At 46.5% G+C, this 24,722-nt stretch overlaps 1 pseudogene; it reads left to right on the top strand.

The window, feature by feature from the left end:
- LOC112068622 (E3 ubiquitin-protein ligase CBL-like) overlaps nucleotides 1-24,722 on the top strand; it is a 42,677-nt pseudogene that overhangs the window by 5,952 nt on the left and 12,003 nt on the right.

Raw genomic sequence — 24,722 nt, 5'->3', positions numbered from 1 at the left:
CAGCTGTTCTCTGTTGAGCGGTTAACAAAGAAATAATGATTCCTATATGCTTAATTTAGAGTTATTAATGTAACTTTAGTTGTTCTACAAACGTTGGGCTATATGTTTTGATGTTTAATACATTGTAAGGCTTCATGATGCGACTCTAATGATGATTTGAAAAAAAGTTGCTTGAAAGGCATGAGCTCTGCTTTGTTTTTTTATGCGCAGGCTGTACACACTACATCAGTCTCTCATTTGACAAGCACTTGATAATGCCTCGAATTTCACGGTGGCATCCCCTTTGTGGCCGTAATGCACGCCAAAAAAATCCATGCCTTCTGCGGCCCGGAGTGCTGCGTCGCGCCCTTCTCCCCGAGTGTGCTGCGTTATCCAAAGCGTCTCTCACTCACACACCTCTCCGTCACGTGATCGGGGTCTTTCTCACAGGCTATAAGTGAAGGCCGACACATCGGGGATGCAATTGCGCGCGTCCTTATCTAATTCCGAGGTGCATATTGAAGATATTGGAAGAACTGTCCACATTTACTTTGCCAGCCAACAAGATGAGTAGGCCTAACGAACAGCAAAAGCACTAGCCTATGTCAATCTACTATCCCCCATAGTACAAAGGTCGACCTATTCTGTGCGAGGAATTAAATATTCCAAACATAGAGGAACTTCCCCAAACTTGAAACTCACTCGCTGCAGGTTAGGCTCTACACCCCGGATGAATGTTCTTCATTTTAAGTTATTTGTCCTCTGTAGTTGTGATGCAAACCGTAGTAAGACATATAGGCCTATGGGCTAGGCTACATGAGGTGTGCGACCTATGATTCGAAAAAGTCAACAACAAAAAAGGCATTGTTTCTTGCCTTAAGCTGGGCATCATTCACAAGTGATAGGCTAACATTGTCACCCATCAGACTATTCTTAATTTAATCGTAACTTTACGTATACTAAATAATGTATGTGTGACATTTTGTTTTGCTTTAAAATGGACCATTATTATACACCTGCATCAAAACGGGAAAAAAAAAAATACATATCAAATCAAACTTTTATTTATCACATGCGCCGAATACAAGCATAGACCTTACCATGAAATGCTTACTTACAAGCCCTTAACCAACAGTGCAGTTCAAGAAGAGTTAAGAAAATATTTACCAAATAAACTAAGTAAAAAAATAAAAAGTAACACAACATAACAATAGAGGCTATATACAGGGGGTACTGGTCAGTGTGTGGGGTACAAGTTAGGTGAGGTAATTTGTACATGTAGGTAGGGGTGAAGTAACTATGCATAGAAAATAAACAGCGAGTAGCAGCAGTGTACAAAACAAATGGAGTGGGGGGATCAATGTAATAGTCCGGTGGCCATTTGATTAATTGTTCAGCAGTCTTATGGCTTGGGGGTAGAAGCTGTTAAGGAGCCTTTTGGTCCGAGACTTGGCGCTCCGGTACTGCTTGCCGTGCGGTAACAGAGAGAACAGACTATGACTTGGGTGACTGGAGTCTCTGACAATTTTTAGGGGCTTTCCTCTGACACCGCTTATTATATAGGTCCTGGATGGCAGGAAGCTTGGCCCCAGTGATGTACTGGGCCGTACGCACTACCCTCTGTAGTGCCTTACAGTTTGATTCCGAGCAGTTGCCATACCAGGCGTTGATGCAACCGGTCAGGATGCTCTCGATGGTGCAGCTGTAGAACTTTTTGAGGATCTGGGGACCCATGCCAAATCTTTTGTCTCCTGAGGGGGAAAAGGTGTTGTCGTTCCCTCTTCACGACTGTCTTGGTGTGTTTGGACCATGATAGTTCGTTGGTGATGTGGAGACCAAGGAACTTGAAACTCTTGACCCGCTCCATTACAGCTCCGTCGATGTTAATGGGGGCCTGTAGTCCAGGATCAGTTCCTTTGTCTTGCTCACATTGAGGGAGAGGTTGTCATCTATGCAATTAAATAGCGAATGGAGGACGCTTTTCACTGTGGTTTATTTTCATGCCAGCCAGGTAGGCTATACTCCTGTTGTAAATACAAGCAATGTGCTTAATATTAGGAAAGTTGAGAAATAAATATAGTAGGTCTAGCCTATAGAAAGCTGATGGGAGCCTCCTCTTTTTATTAGCAGCCATCACTCTTTCTCCTGCAGTTGCATAGCCTATAGAAATAGTGCGGTAATACGGTTACGGTCACCGCAGCAGCCCTAGTCTCAGCTGCATGTCATGCTTTGTTATATTATTTCCCACCAGATGTGTTTGTAGCTTGAGGGGATTGACAATGAGGAAGTGCAAACCAACACACAGCCTAGATGCCAGAGTCTGACAAATAATTGTAAAAACAAATATTGTCAGCCCCTTGCATCATCTCATGTACAATCCATGACATGATGATTCATACGAAAACAGAGCCCTTCCCTTTGTGTATTGGAGAGGGACAGACCTGTGTGTGTGTGTGTGTGTGTGTGTGTGTGTGTGTGTGTGTGTGTGTGTGTGTGTGTGTGTGTGTGTCGTCTATTACCAGACCAACAGGAAGCTTTAATCCTGAGATGACTATTTCATTCTCTTCACTGTGTTGAAGGCCTTAAAATAGACTCGCTTAGTGACTCTCAGGGTTTGCTATCTCAGCACTGCTCTCTCACTTGCTCTCTCAGGCACTTTCACTCGCTCTGCCACTTCTCCTCCGAGAGGCTTTTCTCACTCTCTCACTTCCCTCTAGTCCTTACTGGACTTGACGCTCTGGCGACACTGGTGCACAAGTGATTACTTGTCAGAGAGAGCTCGAGTATTTTACGTTTAGGCGAAAAGTGGTATGAAAAAATATAACCCACGTCATCACACTATCACACCGATGTATTTGTCAAATGGTGTTCAGCGGTAGTTTCGTTTGAGTGATATCGATGGTCCCCTTTTCACTGAACGTTATGATTTGCGGTGGAGTGCTGCTTGTGCATGTAGGTTAAACACTCAAGCGTGCACAGAAGTTAGTTTGTTCAGTTAATGTTTAGGTACTTGTCAGGGTTGTGGTCAGTTCACTTCCCGAATTGAAAAGATCTTCATAGAATACAATGTGCAACTTTTCAATTCAAGAAATAGCATTTTTATTTACTTCCTGAATTGTATTAAAGAGGAATGGATCCCAACCCTGGTATGTAATTAAGCATACTACTAAGTCTCTTCCACCACGGTTGCTGGCTTCTCATTTGTTTCAGGAAGCTGATTCATCATCTCCCCTATGTGTCCAATCCTCTCCCTCCATCCAGGTGGTGCGACTGTGCCAGAACCCCAAGCTGGCACTGAAGAACAGCCCACCTTACATCCTGGACCTGCTGCCAGACACCTACCAGCACCTCCGCACCATCCTGTCCCGCTACGAGGGCAAGATGGAGACGCTCGGCGACAACGAGTATTTCCGCGTCTTCATGGAGAACCTGACCAAGAAGACCAAGCAGACCATCAGCCTGTTCAAGGAGGGCAAGGAGCGCATGTATGAGGAGAACTCGCAGCCCAGGTGAGAGGATGACGTTTTTGGAGATTGAGGTGGAAATCGAACTCGTTGTTAGACGAAATGCAGGTACTTTTCCTAAAATACTTCTTGGTCTCACAATTGCCATTTCCTGATTTAAAAAAAAATTGTTCCGAGACATCAAGATAAGTGCCTTTGTTTTTGTACAACGAGCGCGAGTATTGGGCCGTCTCATCCTCCTCCTGAAATGATCCTGTGAGGTTGCACTCTGACCTGTGTTAGATGGCGCTCAGTTCACTCACTACCAGAATATTAACCCTTTTCGTTAGCCCAGAGCTAAGCCGAGCTGTACGATGCTGGCCTTGGTTGCACATCCACCATAAGTCCAGGAACTGTGATTTGAAGGAACATGTCGAAAAGCAACTATCTGAGCCAGTACGGTTTGGGACGGCACAATAGTGTGAAAAGGCTCTGAATTTGTTTCTCCTACGTCTGAAGTGAAGCGGGGGGTATTTTTTGTGTGTGCTGAACCCCTCCCTGTCATAGCAGGCAGGTGTAGGCTTAGATCTCATCGGCGGGTACGTTTCTGCACCTTCTTAAAGTGGAGCAATGTAGGCTTGTACTGAGTAACAGCCAAAGAGAAGGGTGCTGTGGTTTGTACACGTGAACATTTGTGGTCAGGATGACGCTATTTGCCTGTGTTCTGTCTGTCTGTCTCTGTGTTCACATGCTTTGCCGTTAGTATCCCGCAGACTTGAGGGTTATAAGGAGCTAAAGAAATTGCAAAAGTACAAAATGTAGTCTTAACACGTTTTTAAAAAATAAAATCAACAACAAAAGAATCACTCCATACACAGTACAAACATATACATACGATCAACTTACAGACACACACAAACAATGACTACATCTTATCTGAACAGACCCGCATGTTCACACACCCATCCCTAGTGCCTGCTTTGTTGTTTGCCACTTGGCCTTAAATTGTGTCAATTTAACGAACACGGTTTTAGATGAAACCGCTAATCAAAATGTAGTCTTAACATCTTTTTACATGACCAATATTATATTTTCCCTTTTATGATTTGTAACTCGGGGGCCCAAATTATTCAAGCATCTCAGAGAAAGGAATTTGTGTGCAGTGCCTTTAGCAAAGTTGAACAAGCGTGTTCATTTAGATGCCATTTTATAAATCCCGTCAGAAATGCAGGATTTGGCCTAAATCTGGTTGGGGAAATAGCCTGTAGAAATGGTCTATTCTACGTTGCCAACGGCACCCCATATCATTCCTACTCTGATGCTTGATAACTACGGACCCAGGTTATACAGTTAAAAGTGACAATGAAGCTTGAGTTGCACATTTCTAACTCATTGCTGGACACACTCCAAGCCTCTCCCAGCTCAACCGATTACACGCAGTGGGAGCATGAATACCATGCCTTGAGTTAAGTATCAATGGCAGGATGTGGCCAAATATTTTCTTCTCTAACTGACACAAGTTGGACCCCTGAGCTCATCTCCGATCTACTCAAAAACACAACCCTTTCTTTCAACTTTTATGAACAACTGTGGTTCATTTCCTTCTTTTTAATGCAACGAATCAGAGTAGCGATGACTCTCTGCCTGTAGTCTTGCATGGCTTCTGTTTTTTTTAGGACAATGAGTCTCCTTGTGCTGAAACTAAGGGAGAGGAGGAGGCTCAGCTCACATTCCTCTTCCGTCTTCCCCCTAATTGAATTAGCATTAAGTAATGGGCCCATTTGAACAGTCTTAACCACTCCTTTGTGAAATACATTTTCATCATCACTTTATTACAGAGCGAGTGGGTTCTAGAGCCGGAGCTGGTAGTACCGCTGCAAGCCCCTCCCCCCCCAAAAGGGACCAGAGACAAAGAGCGCTATTGTGCCTAGAGGGCTTCAGTGAGTAAGCTCTAGCCCAGTAGCGTGGTTAGTGTGTTACCAGCCGCAAACGGCCTAGGCTGTGTGACACTCCTCCCATACCAGGGCTCTTAGCAGGGTGTGCCTTACACGCTGACTAAACCGGGCGCGCGCATGTTGATTTTTGTCCGCCCGCACCAGACGCGATCAGGACACAGAGGTTGAAATTTCAAGACGAACTCTGAATCAACTATATTCATTTGGGGACAGGTCGAAACACATGAAACAGTCATGGTCATTTAGCTAGCTAGCTAATTTGTCCTGGGATATAAACATTGGGTTTAAATTTTTTACCTGAAATGCGTAAGGTCCTCTACTTTGACAATTAATCCACAGATAAAAGGGTAAACTGTTGTTTCTAGTCATCTCTCTTCCTTAAGGCTTCTTCTTTGGGCTTTTTACGGCAGTTGGCAACCAACTTTGAGGTACATTACCACAACCAACTGGACTGGAGTGTGGACCTCAGTTTGTCTTTCAATCACCCACGTGGGTATATGCTCCTAAAAACCAATGAGGAGATGAGAGAGGCGGGGCTTGCAGGGATGTAGACGGGACACACAGAAATGTAGGAGCACAATGAAAAATGTTTGACGTATTAAAGCTAGTGCTCCTAAATTAACATTCCAGGTCGCACAGCTAAATATTTAGGCGCAGATGCAAGTAAAATGGTTGCACTGTAGAGCCCTACGTACCACTCTCTTTCCCCCTGGATAGGATGGAGATGGTTAGAGCAGTTTGATACAGTGTTAGCTTCAGCCTCGACTTAAACAGTTTCCTGTGTCGACAAAATGTTAGCTATTCCCTTTCCTCTGGTGGTTGATAACGATGGAGCACCGTTTCAGCGGAACGTGATGGGATGCTAGCTATGAATGATATGACGATTACGCGGTCCTCCCACAGGGTTGTTTGCTCTCAGACCGTTGCAGTACAGAGAGCGATAGTGGGTGGATGTGGTGCCCGAGATGCCCTGCAGACTTCTCCACAATATTACCGCCGCGAAATGTCCTCTTCTATTTATGATGATTTTGGCGTCCGGCCCTCCATATTTAGATTTGAGGAGTAMAAATTATTTTTGGCACGCAGACACACTGACACAGAGCCCCCATAGTTCTGAGGCGTGTGATATTTGCATTCAGCGTTCTGACTATTGCTGGTTGATTACCACAACCACGGTAGACTGTGAAAGCCTTTTGCTAATTTGAGTTGTGCTTTTTGTGCGGCGGTGGCCTGCCATGGGAGTCTAGCTGCAACGCTGCTGTGTGTGAGGGGGTGAAGGGTTGGCTGCGGCCTGTGAGCTGCTAGAAGGGAACTAATGATTAACAGTGACACTGTCGCGCACTGTGCGCGCCACCCAGTTTCTTCCCGGTAGACTGCGAGCTTCCTTTTCCTGTTTCTCACAGGCCACCTAGTGCCATTTCTACCCCGCTCAGAGAGAGGGGGAGGGTGCGCAACGGGGAGAAGGAGCACAGCAAACGCTAGCCTGTTCATAACCGCAAAGTCCAGACTGAGTATGGAGTTGATCAATGTGTGCAGAAATAGGCCCTTCCAACCTCCCCTATATCCGGATATTGTTCAGACCTCCCTGAGCTTTGCCGTTTGATCTGGCTTCCTTGGCTAAGGCCCTGACCAGCGCTCCATCCTGACTGCTGGTAGTTAATATATCCTGGGGGGAGAGGAGGGCTGGTTCCCAAATGGAACCCTATTCCCAATATAGTGCACTACTATTAACCAGGGCCTATGTAGGGAATGGGGTGGCATTTGGGCAACAGGAGAATCGTCCCGGGGCGGAAGGGGTTCTACTCCAAACCCCGTTTTCATATCCACGGGGCAGGACACCAGAACAGGAGTGCGGCTTTCCTTTTCAGCGTGGCTGCTCTCTCCTCTTCTCACTCCACCACATGCCCATGATCCTGGCCTTGTTGGATTGATGTTTTCAGATCAACATTAAAAGGAAGGACTCCCATCTACATTCACGCAGCCCCTTTACAGCCTCCCGCTGCCCGTAGCAGCCTCCGCTGGCTACTGCTGAGGGTTATTGCAGATGGTGGGACCCCAGTGACGTTGGGAGAAGGATCTGCGTGGTTGGCCGTGGGCCTCCTACTTGGTCTTCCTCACTACTGCAGACACTCACTGTCTCTGTGCCCTCCTTTCTCTCTGCAGACAGAGGAAGCCTCCCATATCTTCTTGCACCTGGCGGTCTCAAGCTAGTCTGCACGTCCCTGATAGTGGCTCAGAGTGATAGTGCCTCAAAAACCCCTTTTTGTTGTGTCCATCTCGTCTAATGCCACCTTACATAGAGACATATTCAGTCTCTTCTCTAAATAAGCAGACAAAAACTATTGCAAATGGTTTCATTTGATAGCTTTGCGAATGTTGACAAAGCAGTTGTCGTATGTAGCTGCTATGAAAATGGGCTTCTCTGGCTGCCGGAACTCTGTGGTATCACGCCAAGTTCATGTCCCTGCCAGCATTAGTACCACGACATCCCTCTATTTGCATAGGGCATGTGCCAGTTGCCAAATTTGTCCCTCAAAGCCCTGACCCAAGATAATGTACGACTTCCCATTTTCAATAGACTTCCCATTTTTCTATACCAGCCTACTGGTAAAACAATAGTTCCTCATTCAGGAGCAGGCTATTGGCTTTGACTATCTCTCCCATCTTATCTGCTGGCGAAGGTCTGTGCCAACGGATCAATTCCAGCAATAGGGAAATGCACTGCCGGATAACAATATAATTCCAAAGGATGTGTACATTTTTAGGGTGCATGCGGAGAATGTGTGAGAGCCTACGTTTTGCATACTGTAGCATCACTCTGAGTCTGCTTATTTGTATTTAACCTTTTAACTAGGCAAGTCAGTTAAGAACAAATTMTTATTTACAATGACGGCCTAGGAACAGGGCAGAACGACAGATTTTTACCTTGTCAGCTCAGGGATTTGATCTTGCAACCTTTCGGTTACTAGTCCAACACTCTAACCACTAGGCTACCTGCCGCCCCAGTGTTTTAGGCTGCTGAATTTGACATTCTTTGCCACTTCATGTACCAGCAGTTACTAATATATAACTCCAATACTGTTCTGTCTGAGAATTTTGGGCTATTTCTTGATGAGGTCTGTCAGATCAGACAGACAATTTGTGGTTGGTTGTGATGTGAGAAATGGAAAACATTTCTTAATGTTTAAACGGCATTTAAATGATTATTTATTTTTTAACGTTTGTACRTAAGAACAATAAGAAAAAATCCTAGTATTCCATGTGAATTTACAATCCAGCTGCCAGCAATGGTTTTGGTCTCGGCCCCTTTCAGATGGTTAAGCATTGCACCTGTAGTCTGCTACCCTTACTGTACCTCAATTCCACCTCGCGAAGTTCGCATATCCTTTATGGCAATACGTTGAGAAGTTAAATATACAGGTAGGGCTGACACAATTTAGTCGACTGGTTTATTGTTTGGCCGATAGGCTGACGGTCGGGTGAGTTTTTAATTATTTTTTWAAAATCTTTTAGTCGAGCAGTCTAAAATATATTAATGTTGTGATGCGCCCGAAATGGCACTCTATTCCCTATTTAGTGCACTACTTTTGACCAGAGCCCTATTGGCCCTGGTCAAAAGAAGTGCGCTATGCAGTGAACAGGGTGCCATTTTGGACACCTTTTTTTTTTTTTTGCACATTAGGCCATTAGGGACCATGCCAGTTATCTGCTCTGAGTCTGACTTAATTTGGCTTTGTGAAATGCCCTCGACTGACGGGCCTTTTACCCCATCATGCCACATGCAGGCCAAACTGTTAGCGCTGCTGTGAATGGAAATGCACTTAACGCTTCCTGGGCTCCGGTTCAGCTCGAGTTACACTGGCCTGCACATCACCCCTAGCCCGATCTCACACACGCGCGCACCCACACACGCACGTATGCACACACTGAGGCAACACTGCATCGTTTATTTATGGCATACTGCTGCCAGTTTCAAAATAATATAGACCGTATAGTTCTCCTACTGGGTTATGAGGAACGTTAGGCTTTAAACAGTTCCTTATTTGACCCGGGGACACAGCAAATAGGCGATGTAAGGCTATTTAGACAGGAAATGGTAAGATTACGCATCGGTTGCTTCCTCTAACACTGTTAGCACGTAATAGCATTTTTCGGGTGGAACTTTTTCAGGGGTTAGGCGGCGACTCGTGTCTTTCAGTCTTTATCAGGGTGGATGATATTAGAGGAATTAAACGGTTAATAAAAAAATTATAAAAAAGCGAGCCTCTGTTTTGCGTTGGTGCATCCGGATGTGTCAGTCAAAGTATGTGTCTCTGTGTGTGCGTGCATGCACTCAAGCACACTTGTTTGTGTGTGTAAGTCTGCTGTCACTGCTGTTTCCTGACAGAGATCCGGTGAGCAGCCAGTTCCGGAGAGTTAAATGTATAATGTGATGACTGTGTTGAAAGGGGAACCCAGTGTGGTTGCAGTGTTTTTCTCTGTAGAAGTGTCTATGACTATTGTGGTGTGATTGTGTTGCTGCTGCACGGTGGGTGCTGAGGGTCCTAGTTCACAGACAGACACAGACAGCCCGACTGCTACATTGTATTGCATTGAGAATAGGCCTACCACCAGGCTTACAACATGTCAATCCCCCTCTCCCCGATGTAGGCCTAATCATGTAGGCCTAATGTGTAGTGCCACCAGCCACTGTGATTTAGTCCCCCAGACCGTCCGTTCGCCAGTAATTGGCTTCAAGTGGGCTTTAACTTTCTCGCCTTCTATCGTGGAAAACAGGAAATGGGGAGGGAGCAGCCAGCTGCTGGTCAAAGGTCAGGCCCTTATAGGAGGAGGGGGTCACCACGAGCGCCATATCCAGGGATAGCTTGGCCCATTGCCACGGTAACAGAGGAGATCTATGCTCTGTTGTCGAGGCAGCGGTGGATTGAGGGGGCATATGTATCTGCGGGTTAACTACTGTAGCTCATGCAGAATAAGAAAATGTATCTGTCCCAAATAGCACCCTATTCCCTATATAGTGCACTACTTTTGGCCAGAGCCCCATTGGTGCTGGTCAAAAGTTGTGCACTATATAGGGAATAGGTGCCATTTGGGACGCAGAAAAATAAATGCCACGCYGGGGTTAGCAAAACACCCAGCCGCCCACGCACTGAGGTTGCATTTACTCAAACACTCTCTCTCTCTTGCTCTCCTCTCTCTTTCTCTCCTTTTTCTCTTTCTCTCCTTTTTTCTCTTTCTCTCCTCTCTGGCTAACGATGTCCTTGGGTTTTTCAGACAAAGGAATGGCCATAAATAATGAATGGGGTTGTGTGTTTTTTATTTTTTTAAACATTTTTTWAAAGTTGTTGGCGTAGTCTTTTGGACTTTCTAACTAACTTTCCTTCGGCGCTATTGTTGTATCTGTGAACRCTGGTTTTGAGTTAAAGCAGATGATGCATACAGAGGAAGAGGAGTAGGGGACTAGTCTATATGCGCTTGTGGGGATCTGAGAGGATACGATAAGCCTAAACAATGTGTTAATAGCGCCACCTTGCCCTCTGATGGGATAGGAATTGGGAAGCAGTGTGTCGTCTCTACTGTCCACTAGGCTAGTCTCTGTATCAAACAACATACATGAGATGCGTTTTAAAGTTTAGGGCTCCCTGCCTCTTGGCCTAGCCTTGTAGCATTGGAGCCATGCCCAGCCGCGCACAGAAATACAGAGCAAGCGTTGTAGCACCAAGTTCTACCCTAGTCAGAGATATGAGGACACACATACAACAGACACGCTGGCAGGCGCACTGTAAACTCATAAGCTACAACATCACTCTCGGGATTGGCAGTTTAACTCGTTGTCTTGTAGAATGTGACCCTTAATGGTGACTAGACACATACACACTAGTCTCTCTCACACCCATGGCATACCCTATGCCAGTGACGGGACACAGTTGTGCTTCACCGAGGCCACTTTGCCACCTACAGAGCAATGCCCTCACACTAGCCTTGTCAAGAACCAGGCTTCCTTAACTGGAAGCCAGGGGAAGTTCATGGCAGAAAAATTGTAAAATGAGGTGGACACCCGGTGTAAGTTAGTGACGCAACACATCAAACCAATCAAATGCCTTGCTTGGGCGGAACTCCAATTGTGCAAACTAGCATACGGAGCAACTCCACAAAATGTGTCCTTCCTGGTCTGAAAACGGCGATGAACATAACACGGAGCACCAACAGCATGTGGAGGGAGGGGTCTTGAAATGTAGCAACCAATCGTAATCTTGCTGCTGGGAGCCAGTAGACCATTCAGATCATTTTTGCAAGACCTCTAAGGGAGGCGCCGAAGGCATGATTTTAGCGGTATGGCATCGCAAGACTACCCTCACACAAACTGTGTGTGTGTGGTGAATCCATACGCTTTCTGTTTGCCATCACTGCCCACTCGGTTAGCTAGGGTCAGTAATGTCCACCTCACCAACAGGACTTCCCCCTTCTCGAAATGTGGGCACTCATAATTGGCATACTTTTCCAGCGGAAAATAAATTGTTGTGATTTAAATTAAGCCCATTGGTTGAATTTGAAATTTAAACTGGAAAGTGTGAAGGAGGGATTAGAGAATTGAATTGGAAGACGGGCTTAGTTTTGCAAGGGTTGTGTCAAGGTGCCGAGGGGAAACGGCGCAGGACTGATTTTCTAGCGGGGCAGATGGGCTTCTACTGCTGCAGAATGCCTCGCCTCACTCAAAGGCTTAGCTGGAAAGCCATTCACCAAAAAGAGGCTACATTTTMTTTTTCTTCTCGGTTTGGCAGTTGAGTGTCAAAAAATACCCCCACAGGCGCGCGCACACACACACACACACCCACACAATTTGGCAGGGTGTCTGTATCCTCACTCTGTCTTTTTTGAGCTCATCATAAGGCTGTGTCCTCTCCTCTCTATCCCCTTACACTCCCTTCCCCACCCGTCCTCTGTGCTGGCATTGGAGAGAGGGAGAGACGCTGCCGCCACACTCTCGCGCTCTCTTGTGCATGTCAATGTTCCCCGCCCCCCCCCCCCCCCCAAGAGCCTCGCACAATCCCTCACTGTGCTATCACGTGCTTTCTTTGCCACTTCGTCCCCCCCCCTGCCGCCACTGCGTTCGCCCGCCTGCCTCTCGCCTCGTTGCTCATCTGCCCAGTGGCCTCTGGAATTGGAAAAGTGTGCCAGGCATGTCGTGGCCCCCAACCCCTCCCTTCTACCCGTCGAACCCCAACCTGCACACCCAGGGCCCAGGCTAGGGTGTGTAATGTGATGGAGGTCTAGTCCCTCCTGGCTCTCTCTCTCTCTCTCTCTCTCTCAGCTTCCACCATTGAGCTCAGCCCCTGGCCTTACAAAGCCATGTTAACATGACATATTAGCTATCGGTGGCTAAATTTAGCTGAAATGTGTAGTGGCTGTTTTAGGGAATCACACCATGGATTAGTTTGTCTTGGCCCATAAGACTACTTTCAGGGTGAGGAACCATCCAACGTCAAGTTGTATAATACTCTCTCTCTCTCTGTTCCTCTTCTGTAGACGGAACCTGACCAAGTTGTCGCTGATCTTCAGTCACATGCTGGCCGAGCTCAAAGCCATCTTCCCCAATGGCCTGTTCCAGGGGGATAACTTCCGAATCACCAAGGCTGACGCCGCCGAGTTCTGGAGAAGATCGTTTGGGGACAAGTGAGTCCACCTCTRSTCTCTGCAAAAAGTTGACATTTACAGCACGCTAGCCAGTCATAGTGAAAGCATTTAACATTTAAGTGGTAAGATTGGATATATTTATGCACCACATGATGGAGACAGGAAGAAAGAAAGGGCTTTGGTGTTTCAAGCTACGTGAGGTTGCCTAGGTAAACAAGATAGAAAGTAGTTAATTAAGTCTCTTTGGTTTAGGAGGGGGGGAAAAAATAAACTATTTTTATTGGTCACATTTTTGTCAGTCACCATAAACACCCAGAACCAGGAAAAGCAACTGTCCAAATTTTAAGCCCACAAGATTTCATATGGACTGACCAAAAATGTCTCCATAGAAATTACAAAATCGTCCCGTGGCTTAATGTCGCAGCTGACCCCTGCTCTAAAACACTATTGTTGCGCTGTGGCGAATAACATGTTTGGAACGTCCATATTCAGGGTAGAATCAGAAGTGGGATCGGACACCGTAAGGGCAATAACAGGGAAGGTTTAACACAATGCATCAACGTTGCTTGTTCAACTCAATGGGTATAGTATAGTAAACCATATTGTTCCGATGATGTGTTTTAAGGACGATAGTGCCTTGGAAGGTGTTCCGGCAGGCCCTGCACGAGTTCCACTCCATCAGCTCGGGCCTGGAAGCCATGGCCCTCAAGTCCACCATCGACCTCGCCTGCAACGACTACATCTCCGTCTTCGAGTTTGACATCTTCACCAGGCTCTTCCAGGTTGGGCCTATACTCACACGCACGTGCAAACACACATGTACATGTGCATGGACACACAAAAACCAGCACAAGTGCATGGATATACACAGACACACACTCGCATGCCTAGATGCGCACACAAACACTCAAATTCAGGGTCGCAAACACTCAAACACACACACTCACACACAACCCCCCTTGTACTACATTCCACTGCGCCAATGTACACAATTTCTCTTGAGAGATGAGTTGAGAAACGAGTCAGACAATGTGTTTGTGTTGTGTATATCAAATTGTATTTGTCACATACACACAGTTGGCAGATGTTAATGCGAGTGTAGCGAAATGCTTGTGSTTCTAGTTCCGACAGTGCAGTAATCTTGTTAGCTATTACTGTAGCTCCCATGGAGTAGTCCTCCGTAGTTCCACCACACACCGTAGTCGCACTTTCTAACTACACATGAGTTTGGCAAAGCAATACTTATTGTGGCCATGTGTGTTTCTCTGCTGTGAGGTATCGGGTGGCATTTGCCTGCATCCCTGCCTGCTGAGAGACAGGGCCAGTGTTTTGAGTTGAGTGGCTGCGTTGCGTGTCTCCAGGCTGAATAGAGGCCTCTTGCTGGCCCTTGTTGGCATAATGCAGTCCCCAACTCTTAAAGAATCCACTTTACAGCAGTGGATCTCAACTGGTTTTGCTTCAGGACCCAAATTGAACCAGGTTGTCTTAGCCGCGATCCAATATTCGCACCGCGATTTTATTTATTTTTGCCAAAATGCGGTCTGGGAAACTGTTTAATTCTATATTGACAGTAAATGTGCTAATTATATGGCAAGGGAACAACAGTCCCACCTTTTTTATTGTCAATAACCCATATTCTGGTTTTAGACTCCAAAATCAACCAAATCTGCAAAATAAATAACTCCATATTGAAAATATTATTATTGAAGAAAAGTAGTTCAGAGGTTAAATWAAAWAAAAAAATAGGTTCATTATTTCTACACATTTTATATCTGGTTTTAGTAATTTAAATTCAGACTGCTGTATAGATTTAAAAAGTAAAACCACTCACGACCCATTCAAAACCTTGGACCTACCAGTTGAGAATCGCTGCTTTACAGGGAGTCGGGACTGGATGAAATTGTTAAGTGCCTAGGAGAGGAGTGGCTCTTTTGGGGCTAATTCTATCAAGTTTTTAAGTGGCCACCGTACAGAGAACAGAGAGAGCTTACTGGGCCATTCTTTCACTGCTAGTCAGCTGTAAGGAACAAACTGTACTAAAACGTACCCGTCCTGTCACAAAGGACCTTGGGATCTGACTAGTCCTTAGGAAATATGACTGCGTTATTGACATTTTTTGCAATTTTGATCCACTAGTGACACATCGCTAATCTAGTTGCATTGTATCAAGTTCTAGTTCCCGGACACAGATTAAGCCTAGTCTTGGACTAATGTACTTTCACTGGAGATTCATCTGTGTCCAGAAACTCCCCTGCTGCTCTTCTTCACACACGTCATGTTTAGTGCTGCTGTGCCTGTGTGCAGTGGCCTAAATGCTAAAAGACCAACAACCAATGTCCCCTCGTAAGTAATTGTCTCAATTGGACAAGTGCAAGTAGTTGCCCCTTGTTTCAATCCATTTTCTTCCGTTTGGTGCCTAATGAATATGACCCACGCCCCTTACATGCCAATTTCAATACCTAAAGGTTTATATAAATGTTCCCCTTTTTTTAGTCATCTGTTTCTTTTGTCGTTTCTAAGGGTCGACTAGTATTTGTTCCCTGAGGGGGAAGTGTTCTTCAGTCCTTATTTTTTATTTTTTTATTTTATTTCGTGTTTTCTTTAGGCCCTAGCTAGCTCCCTGGCTTGTGTGACAGTGAGTGGATTGGATACAGTGCAACCTAGGTGGCTGGCTGTCTGCGAGTCGTGCTCAACAGCTGAATGCATGCTCTTTCTTTGGGTTTTGGACGCGCCCTCGAAATAGCCGCGGCGTGTTTGCCGAGAGCGCTCGTGTTCTTTTGAAGCACCCTGCACATCAAGGTCATGCTTCTCATCAGCATGTGAATGAACCTGTATGATAGTGGATAAACTGCAGTAGGGAAGAATTGGATGGAAGCATTATTTCCAGTTGGTAACACAAGACGTAGGGTGGTCTGGTTAAAAGTAGTGCACTATATGGAATAGGGTGCCATTTTGTGACGTGTCCATTTGCTCGTTGCTAGCTTCCTTTGCCTGTAGTAGTAAATGTATAATTATGACTGCCGTCTGCCCGGTATGTCTTATCTATGACTATGGTTCCTGTGCTATCTGACGGTTAGGTGTAGTGCGTTAGTAGATTTGCTAGCGGCTCTCATTGGTGATGCTGCATGCATGACACTCCGCAGGCAAAGAGAAACGCGTTTTACAATAGTAGCTTTCTTTCTGTTCGTATTGTGGCCTGAAGTAAAAGCTKACTGATGTAGCCTAGCCGACTCAAGGACCGCGTCGTAGGGTTGTGTACATTGGGCGTAGGCTAAGAAAAGTGTCTTAATTCAAGTACTTTCTCGTTTTACAGTTAAAAATGACATCTGAGAATGCGTCTTTTAGAAGAGGAATTGACGGGATGGCATTTTTGCGGTCTGTTGGGTCACCATACATGCATGGCCCATCGGTTAACTGTATTGTACAAGGCTAGGTCTTTGGTCACTTTGTTTCCACTTCATTTTGCCACTAAACCATCAGCACGAGTTCACTTCACGCTTTCTTTGACAGTTTTCGACGTGTCAAGAGACCTCACAAACTCACTGGTGTGGATCCCCCTTCGTACCGCTACGTATGCTAGTCTAAGTCAATTTGAAATGAGTTTGTCCTAGTGCGTTAGCTTCCATTTGCTAGCAGTAGAACTTGCACGAACACTGGCATAACTCTCTTTTCTGTTGTCACCAAGCATACATTTTTAAGACCAGACGGCTGAAAAATAGTTCCTGATGGTGTGTCAGGGTACTCTGAACTCTCTAATTTGAGTCAAAACAGGCAGTCGTAGTGCAGCGCAGGGTGATTGACTCTTAGTACAGTACCTTCGTAGCTTCTCACTATGGTTACCACATTCCCCGGGGGCAGATCTGATATGAAGATAGGGTTGCATCTCTGGAGAAAGTAAAGGGAGCTTTAAGAGTCAGTCATGATTTTGTTGCATTACTCGCCACGGTGTACCGCTGTGTTGTACCACTCTGAGACGACGTGACTCACCCTCTGCTCTGTGCTGCGTGGGCGTATGCAGCCTTGGTCGTCTCTGCTGAGGAACTGGAACAGCCTAGCGGTGACTCACCCGGGCTACATGGCCTTCCTCACCTACGATGAGGTCAAGGCCCGGCTGCAGAAGTTCATCCACAAGCCTGGCAGGTCAGTGAGAGAGTCTACATGCACACACAACAGACACACCGTATGCACACGCACCTCAGCCAGATACACTTTCTCCTCTATTGTCAAAGCACAAACACAATGAGAGAGGATGATGATGTTTTGTTATAGACTCGGTGGTTCTCAAGCCCTGAATGCAGGTTTTGTTGACATCTGTGGTGTATCAGACTGTATACCATGGGTATGACAAAACCATTTATTTTTTACTTCTCTAATTATGTTTTTATAATAGCAGTAAAAGCGCCTCGGGGGGGGGGGGGTTGTGGTATATTGGCCATTTACCACATCCCCTCGTGCCTTATTGCTTAATTAGACACTTTCATTCAAGTTACTATCTCATTATAACCATGACTTTACATGTTCACCTTTATTGATATACCAATATCTGTGGTATATCAGACTGTATACCATGGGTATGACAAAACCATTTATTTTTACTTCTCTAATTATGTTGGTGACCAGTTTATAATAGCAGTAAAGGTGCCTCGGGGGGGGGGGGGGGGGTTTGTGGTTGGCCAATATACCACGGCTTAGGACTCTGTGTTGTGTCGTGCATAAGAACAGCCCTTAGCTGTGGTATATTGGCCATTTACCACATCCCCTCGTGCCTTATTGCTTAATTATACACTTTCATTCAAGTTACTATCTCATTATAACCATGACTTTACACTTTCACCTTTATTTTTCTCCCTACAACATATGTGACGGTCACTGACTTGATTCTTGCCCGTGCTGTCACCTACTCTCACACTCCAAAAACAGCTACTTCGACTACTGTTAAAGCGCCCTGCTTTCTTAGTCTGCCTGTCAGGAGCTTACACACACACACACACACTAACAAACTCGACCTAACACACTCTGGCGAGCTCCGCCAGCTTGGCTGTCGAACGCACACTTGCACAATGACACCAGAAGGCGCCAGTTCACCCCTAGTCTCACGTGCCCCCCCTGTGGCACATGGAACAGCATGGTACCTAGCATCAATAGGTCTATTGTAGAGACTGGGCGGATGTCAGTACTCGCTCCAACAGAGGGCAAGTGTGTGACACAACGCGGCAAGTATTGAGCCTTCGTTCACCTCTGGCTCCTAGATGACAAAATTGGTGACTCTTTAAAATGATTTGAATGAATAAGCGTTAAGTATTTGTGGATAGTGTATTCATACTAATAATGCTTGAGGATTCTGTGACGTGTAAACGTTTCCAATCATTGTGAGCGTGTACTGCAATGTAAGCCGTGCCTGTGTGTGCGTGCGTATGCTGTACACGCTTATAAATTCTGTTGCTTATAGGGTGCACACTCACGCTTACACTAAGCAATTACATTTTTTTACAAGAGGCTTGTTAATGAAAATGTATCCTTTAGTATTGAACTCAGGACAGAGAAGCTCACCGGGAGTTTGGTTAGGGTGGGGATGAGCTGGGATTGGGCTTTTTGTTTAGGGTGTTTTCCCTATTGTCATTAGTCTTTGGTATGTGTGTTCCACAGCTACATCTTCAGGCTGAGCTGCACGCGGCTGGGCCAGTGGGCCATCGGCTACGTCACTGCAGATGGGAACATCCTGCAGACCATCCCCCACAACAAGCCNCAGACCATCCCCCACAACAAGCCCCTCTTCCAGGCCCTCATCGACGGCTTCCGGGAAGGATTGTGAGTTCGCCAACCTCTCTCTCCCTTTCTCTGTGTGTCTGCCTTTCTCTCTCTGTCTCTCTAACTGTATCTGTCTCTTGCCTGTCCGTCTCTCTCTCGTCTCTCTCTATTTCTCGCTCTCTCCAGTCTCAACTCAAGAGCTGATCTTTCTATAAACAATGTGGATCATTTTACATCTCAAAGTCCTTGTGCCACTGAACTCAAACCAACATGTCTGATGTTGCATCGGCCACGACTCCATGTCCCCTTCTGCTTTCATAAGCAGCAGGAGAGTTTGATTTGCAATGTGCAGTCAGTGGTTTGGGTGGATAGTGGCTATAATGGCGTCTCCTACAGCAGTGGTTCCACACTCTGGTCCTCGAGTACCCCCAACACCTTTCTGTTGTAGCCCCGGACAAGCACACCTGATTCTACTTGTCAACTAATAATCAACTCCTTGACAAGTTGAACGAGGTGTGTTTGTCAGGGGGTTTAAACAAAAATGTGTACTGTTGGGGGTACTCGAAGACCGGAGTTGGGAACCCCTATCCTAGAGTATGCCAGTGTTCAAACTTCAGTTTTTTATTTTATTTTTTATAAACGCTGTGGTAAGAATCTTTCAGCCTGAAAGGTTGTAGGCTACATGTGATTTGCTTTGCAAAGAGCCTCATACATGTGTTCTATAAAGCCACTATGTAAAGTATCACTTAGGCCTCAAGGTTACGCGAAAGACGTAGTCAAAAACATCTCAAATTATTAAATTTGCGACTCAAATTACACCCTATTCCCCATATGGTGCTGTGTTTTTAAATGTAATTAAAAAAATTATTTTACCCCCGTTTTCTCCCCAATTTCGTGGTATCCAATTGGTAGTAGTTACAGTCTTGTCTCGTCGCTGCAACTCCCGTACGGACTCGGGAGAGGCGAAGGTCGAGAGCCATGCGTCTTCCGAAACACAACCCAACCTAGCCGCACTGCTTCTTGACACAATGCACATCCAACCCGGAAGCCAGCCGCACTAATGTGTCGGAGGAAACACCGTACACCTGGCGACCTGGTCAGCGTGCATTGCGCCCGGCCCGCCACAGGAGTCGCTAGTGCGCGATGAGATAAGGATTTCCCTGCCGGCCAAACCCTCGCTAACCCGGACGACGCTGGGCCAGTTGTGCGTGGACCTCCCGGTGCGCGGCCGGCTGCGGCAGAGCCTGGGCTCGAACCTAGAATCTCTGGTGGCACCGCTAGCACTGCGATGCTACCCGGTTTTTAAACCCTTGTGGCGGGCCCTGTGTGGCTTTAGTCAATAGTAGTGTACTTTATATCGGGAATAGGGTGTCATTTGAGACAACCTACAGTACCAGTCAAAAGTTAGGACACACCTCCCTCTGAGAGAATGCCAAGAGGTGTGCAAACCTGTCATCAAGGCAAAGTGTGTTTTTACATAGTTTTGATGTCGTCACTATTATTCTACAATGTAGGAAATTAGTGAAAATAAAGAAAAACCCTTGAATGAGTAGGTGTCCAAACTTTTGACTGGTACTGAATGTGTGTTGGTTTACCCTTGTGAGTGACCATCTCCTCTGCCCAGCTACCTGTTCCCCGACGGGCGCTCCAGAACCCAGACCTCACAGGGTTATGTGAGCCCTCGCACACAAGACATATCAAAGTCACACAGGTAGGTCTCTCTCTCTTTCTCTCTGTTTCTGTCTCTCTCTCTCTCTCTTCTCTCTCTCTCTGTTTCTGTCTCTCTCTCTCTCTCTCTCTCTGTTTCTGTCTCTCTCTCTCTCTCTCTCTCTCTCTGTTCTGTCTCTCTCTCTCTCTCTCTCTCTCTCTCTTCTCTCTCTGTTTCTTCTCTCTCTCGTCTCTCCTCTTCTCTCGTCTCTTCTCCTCTCTCTGTTTCTGTCTCTCTCTCTCTCTTTTCTTTCTCTTCTCTCTCTCTCTCTGTTTCTGTCTCTCTCTCTCTCTCTCTCTCTGTTTCTGTCTCTCTCTCCCTCTCTCCTCTGTTTCTGTCTCTCTCTCTCTCTCTCTCTGTTTCTGTCTCTCTCTCTCTCTCTCTCTCTCTCTGTTTCTTCTCTCTCTCTCTGTTTCTGTCTCTCTCTCTCTGTTTCTGTCTCTCTCCTCTCTCTGTTTCTGTTTCTGTCTTCTCTCTCTCTCTTCTGTCTTCTTCTCTCTCTCTCTCTCTCTCTGTTTCTGTCTCTTTCTTCTCTCTCTCTCTCTCTCTCCTCTCTCTCTCTCTCTCTCTCTGTTTCTCTCTCTCTCTCTCTCTCTCTCTTCTCGTCTCTCTCTCTCTCTGTTTTCTCTCTCTTCTCTCTCTCTCTTGTTCTGCTCTTCTCTCTGTTTCTGTCTTCTCTCTCTTCCTCGCGCGCGCGCATTCATAACCTTACATACTGCACTTCCTGAATCTCTGGTCCTGCTCTGTAGAGAAAACGTTTTGAAACTGAGTGAAGAAGGGTACTATTTAACTTGTCCAGTAGGAAATTCAAATGTACTTTCTGTTTTTAAATGTTTTTGCTATGGTGAGCCTTACTGAACACAGACCCTGGCTCCTTTTTTAGTTGCAATATAAGAACCAAACTAAACTTAAGGGTGCTTTTTATCTGCTCTATTTGTGTTTTACTGTACATGCTATCCTACGCTCTGGGAGGTCTGCTGAGAATCCCATGGCTGACCATGTATCTCTGTGTGTACGTCCTCAGGAGCAATATGAGCTTCTACTGTGAGGATGGCTCCACCTTCCAGCTGTGTAAGATCTGTGCGGAGAACGACAAGGACGTGAAGATCGAGCCCTGCGTCACCTCATGTTGACCTCCTGTTTCACCGCCTGGCAGGTACTGTACCCCTAAGTCTCTTTCACACTGCTGGGTAAGGGGGGGTGTAGGGCGGGTCGGTGGGTGTGTGGGTCAGTGGACGGAAGTGTATATGTGGGTGCATGCATGTGCATTTCTCATATAGACATGAATGTTCCTAATCTCCCTCTCGATTCTTTTCTTCTCCTTCAGGAGTCGGAGGGTCAGGGCTGCCCATTCTGCCGGTGTGAGATCAAGGGCACGGAGCCCATCGTGGTTGACCCTTTGACCCCAAGGACCCCGTAGGGGGCTCCTATGGGAGCAGCAGGGGTATTTTCGGGGCGGAGGGGTGCCCCGTCGCCCAGCTACGACGAAGACGACGACGACCGGCTGGAAGACCCCCACATCATGATGAGCAAGCTGGCCTGTTCCAAGGTGAGCGTGGTCTAGCTGGGCTTAAATCTGATTTGGAGCCTCTTCCTCCTTACTGTAGCTCCTGGGTGAAGTTTCCCCTAGGTACAGGTCTAGGATCAGCTTCCCCTCCCCCAATCTTAACATTTTAGTGGGGAAAAATGCGGAAAACTGACCCAAGATAAGTGTCTAGGGACAACTTTACATTACTCTTCCTCTCCCTGGCCACGTTCAGCAAGGCACAACATTGTGGAACGTTCAGATAGAAACGTATTATTTGTGACCGAATTTCTCTCAAAGTTTACCGCGACTGAATGTTGGCACACATAGCCTACTGTAATCCTTGTGGACTTAAATGTGCACCCCCGCTCTAAACTGAACTCCTCTGAGGACCTCTTCCTCTCCTCTTTCCCGCACCTTCAGAGTGTAAGATCACATCGCTTTCATCTTTGACTTCTAAGGTTCCGGGTTAGCTTGCTTCTTCCAGGTATTGATGTGCGGGGTCTTTATTTTTCTCTTGTGAGACAGCATCTTTCAGCTGTCTCTTTCTGTAACACGTCAGAACTCGCAGCCAGTGGAGTAACGTCTGAATAGACGAATACTTTAAGAGTGAGATTACACAGCTTTGATATGATGGGAATGTTTCCTTTGGTTTGAAGAGTAAGTGTGCAGTGACAGTTTCCAGACTCTCTCCCTGAGCTGTAGTGTGATGTTGCAGGTGGAGCGGCCTTCGCCATCGTCCCTGGCGCCGCAGTCCTCCCTGCCCCCCGTGCCCCCCGCCTTGACCTCCTGCAGCACCGACCGCCACCCCCCCAGGAGCATCCAGCCCAGGGACCACGTCCAAGGCAAGCTCTTTGCGCGCATTCAGGTCGAAAAATGGAATGTCGCAAGTTGAAATGTGTGTGAGAGACGGGCCTATTTAGCCACTGTTGGACCGCAATGGAGGTTGAATAGAAAATTAAGATAAGTGTAATAATTTATGTTTTGTATAGCACAGACCAAAATCCTCAAAAAACTTTGTTAAAAATCAAAGTGTTTTTGGCGTGACAGCTGTTAATTAATGTGTTGCTTCCGTGATAAGTTGACAAAATGCTCCTATCTATGAGTAGGCTACTACTCTTGAAAAACAGATGAAATTGATTCAGTCTTCACGGTCTGTAATTGTGCTCTCCTTTCCTGTAGGCATCCTCCCACCACAAGGACAAGCCCTCTCCCTGCCCCCAGTCCTGAGGAACCTGCGCCCCCTCCTCCACCAGACAGACCTCTCTCTGCCGGGCCTGACGGGTGGCTCGGCAGACGGCCACTACCCTGCACCCCCCTGGGGGAGCCCAAGCTTCCCCCGGCCCCGCCCAACCGCACCCTGGCCGACTGGAACCCAGGCCGGTGCCCAAGGCCCCCGGACAGCACCCGGTGTGGGAGACAGGCGGGGGTCGGGGAGCTCTCCAACAGACACTCCCTCCCCTGGCCCTACCGTCAGCCCTAGACGGATGCACCGACGGACAGCGGGACAACAGCTCGCTCAGTTTGGACCATCAGCTGGTGAAGGGAGCCCAGGTATAATACTAAATCAAATCAAATCAATCAAATCAAATTTTATTAGTCACATACACATGGTTAGCAGATGTTAATGCGAGTGTAGCGAAATGCTTGTGCTTCTAGTTCCGACAATGCAGTAATAACCAACAGTAATCTAACCTAACAATTCCACACTACTACCTTACACACACACACAAAAGTGTAAAGGATAAAGAATATGTACATAAAGATATATGAATGAGTGGTGGGTACAGAACGGCATGGCAGATGCAGTAGATGGATAGAGTAGCGGTATATTACGTATGAGATTGAGTACTGTAGGGTATGTAAACATAAAGTGGCATAGTTTAAAGTGGCTAGTGGTACATGTATTGCATAAAGATGGCAAGATGACGTAGATGATATAGAGTACAGTATATATACATATGAGATGGGTAAATGTAGGGTATGTAACATTGTATTAAGTGGCATTGCTTAAAGTGGCTAGTGGTACTTTTTACATAATTTCCATCATTCCTTTTTAAAAGTGGCTGGAGTTGAGTCAGTAATGTGGCAGCGGCCGTAATGTTAGTGGTGGCTGTTTAACAGTCTGATGGCCTTGAGATAGAAGCTTGTTTTTCAGTCTCTCGGTCCCTGCTTTGATGCACCTGTACTGACCCGCTCCTTCTGGATAATAGCGGGGTGAACAGGCAGTGGCTTGGGTGGTTGTTGTCCTTGATGATTCTTTATGGCCCCTTGTGACATCGGGGTGGTGTAGGTGTCCTGGAGGGCAGGTAGTTTGCCCCTGGTGATGCGTTCTGCAGACCTCACTACCTCTGGAGAGCCTTACGGTTGTGGGCGGAGCAGTTGCCGTACCAGGCGGTGATACAGGCCCGACAGGATGCTCTCGATTGTGCATCTGTAGAAGTTTGTGAGTGCTTTTGGTGACAAGCAAATTTCTTCAGCCTCCTGAGGTTGAAGAGGCGCTGCTGCGCCTTCTTCACAACGCTGTCTGTGTGGGTGACCAGTTCAGTTTGTCCGTGATGTGTACACCGAGGAACTTAAAACTTTCCACCTTCTCCACTACTGACCCGTCGATGTGGATAGGGGGGTGCTCCCTCTGCTGTTTCCTGAAGTCCACAATCATCTCCTTTGTTTTGTTGACGTTGAGTATGAGGTTATTTTTCTGACACCCACACTCCGAGGGCCCTCAC

Source organism: Salvelinus sp. IW2-2015, unplaced genomic scaffold, assembly GCF_002910315.2.
Source record: "Salvelinus sp. IW2-2015 unplaced genomic scaffold, ASM291031v2 Un_scaffold611, whole genome shotgun sequence".
In the NCBI taxonomy this organism is placed as follows: domain Eukaryota; kingdom Metazoa; phylum Chordata; class Actinopteri; order Salmoniformes; family Salmonidae; genus Salvelinus; species Salvelinus sp. IW2-2015.
The sequence above is the reverse complement of the archived record's forward strand: the minus strand, read 5'-3'. Positions and strand labels throughout refer to the sequence as shown.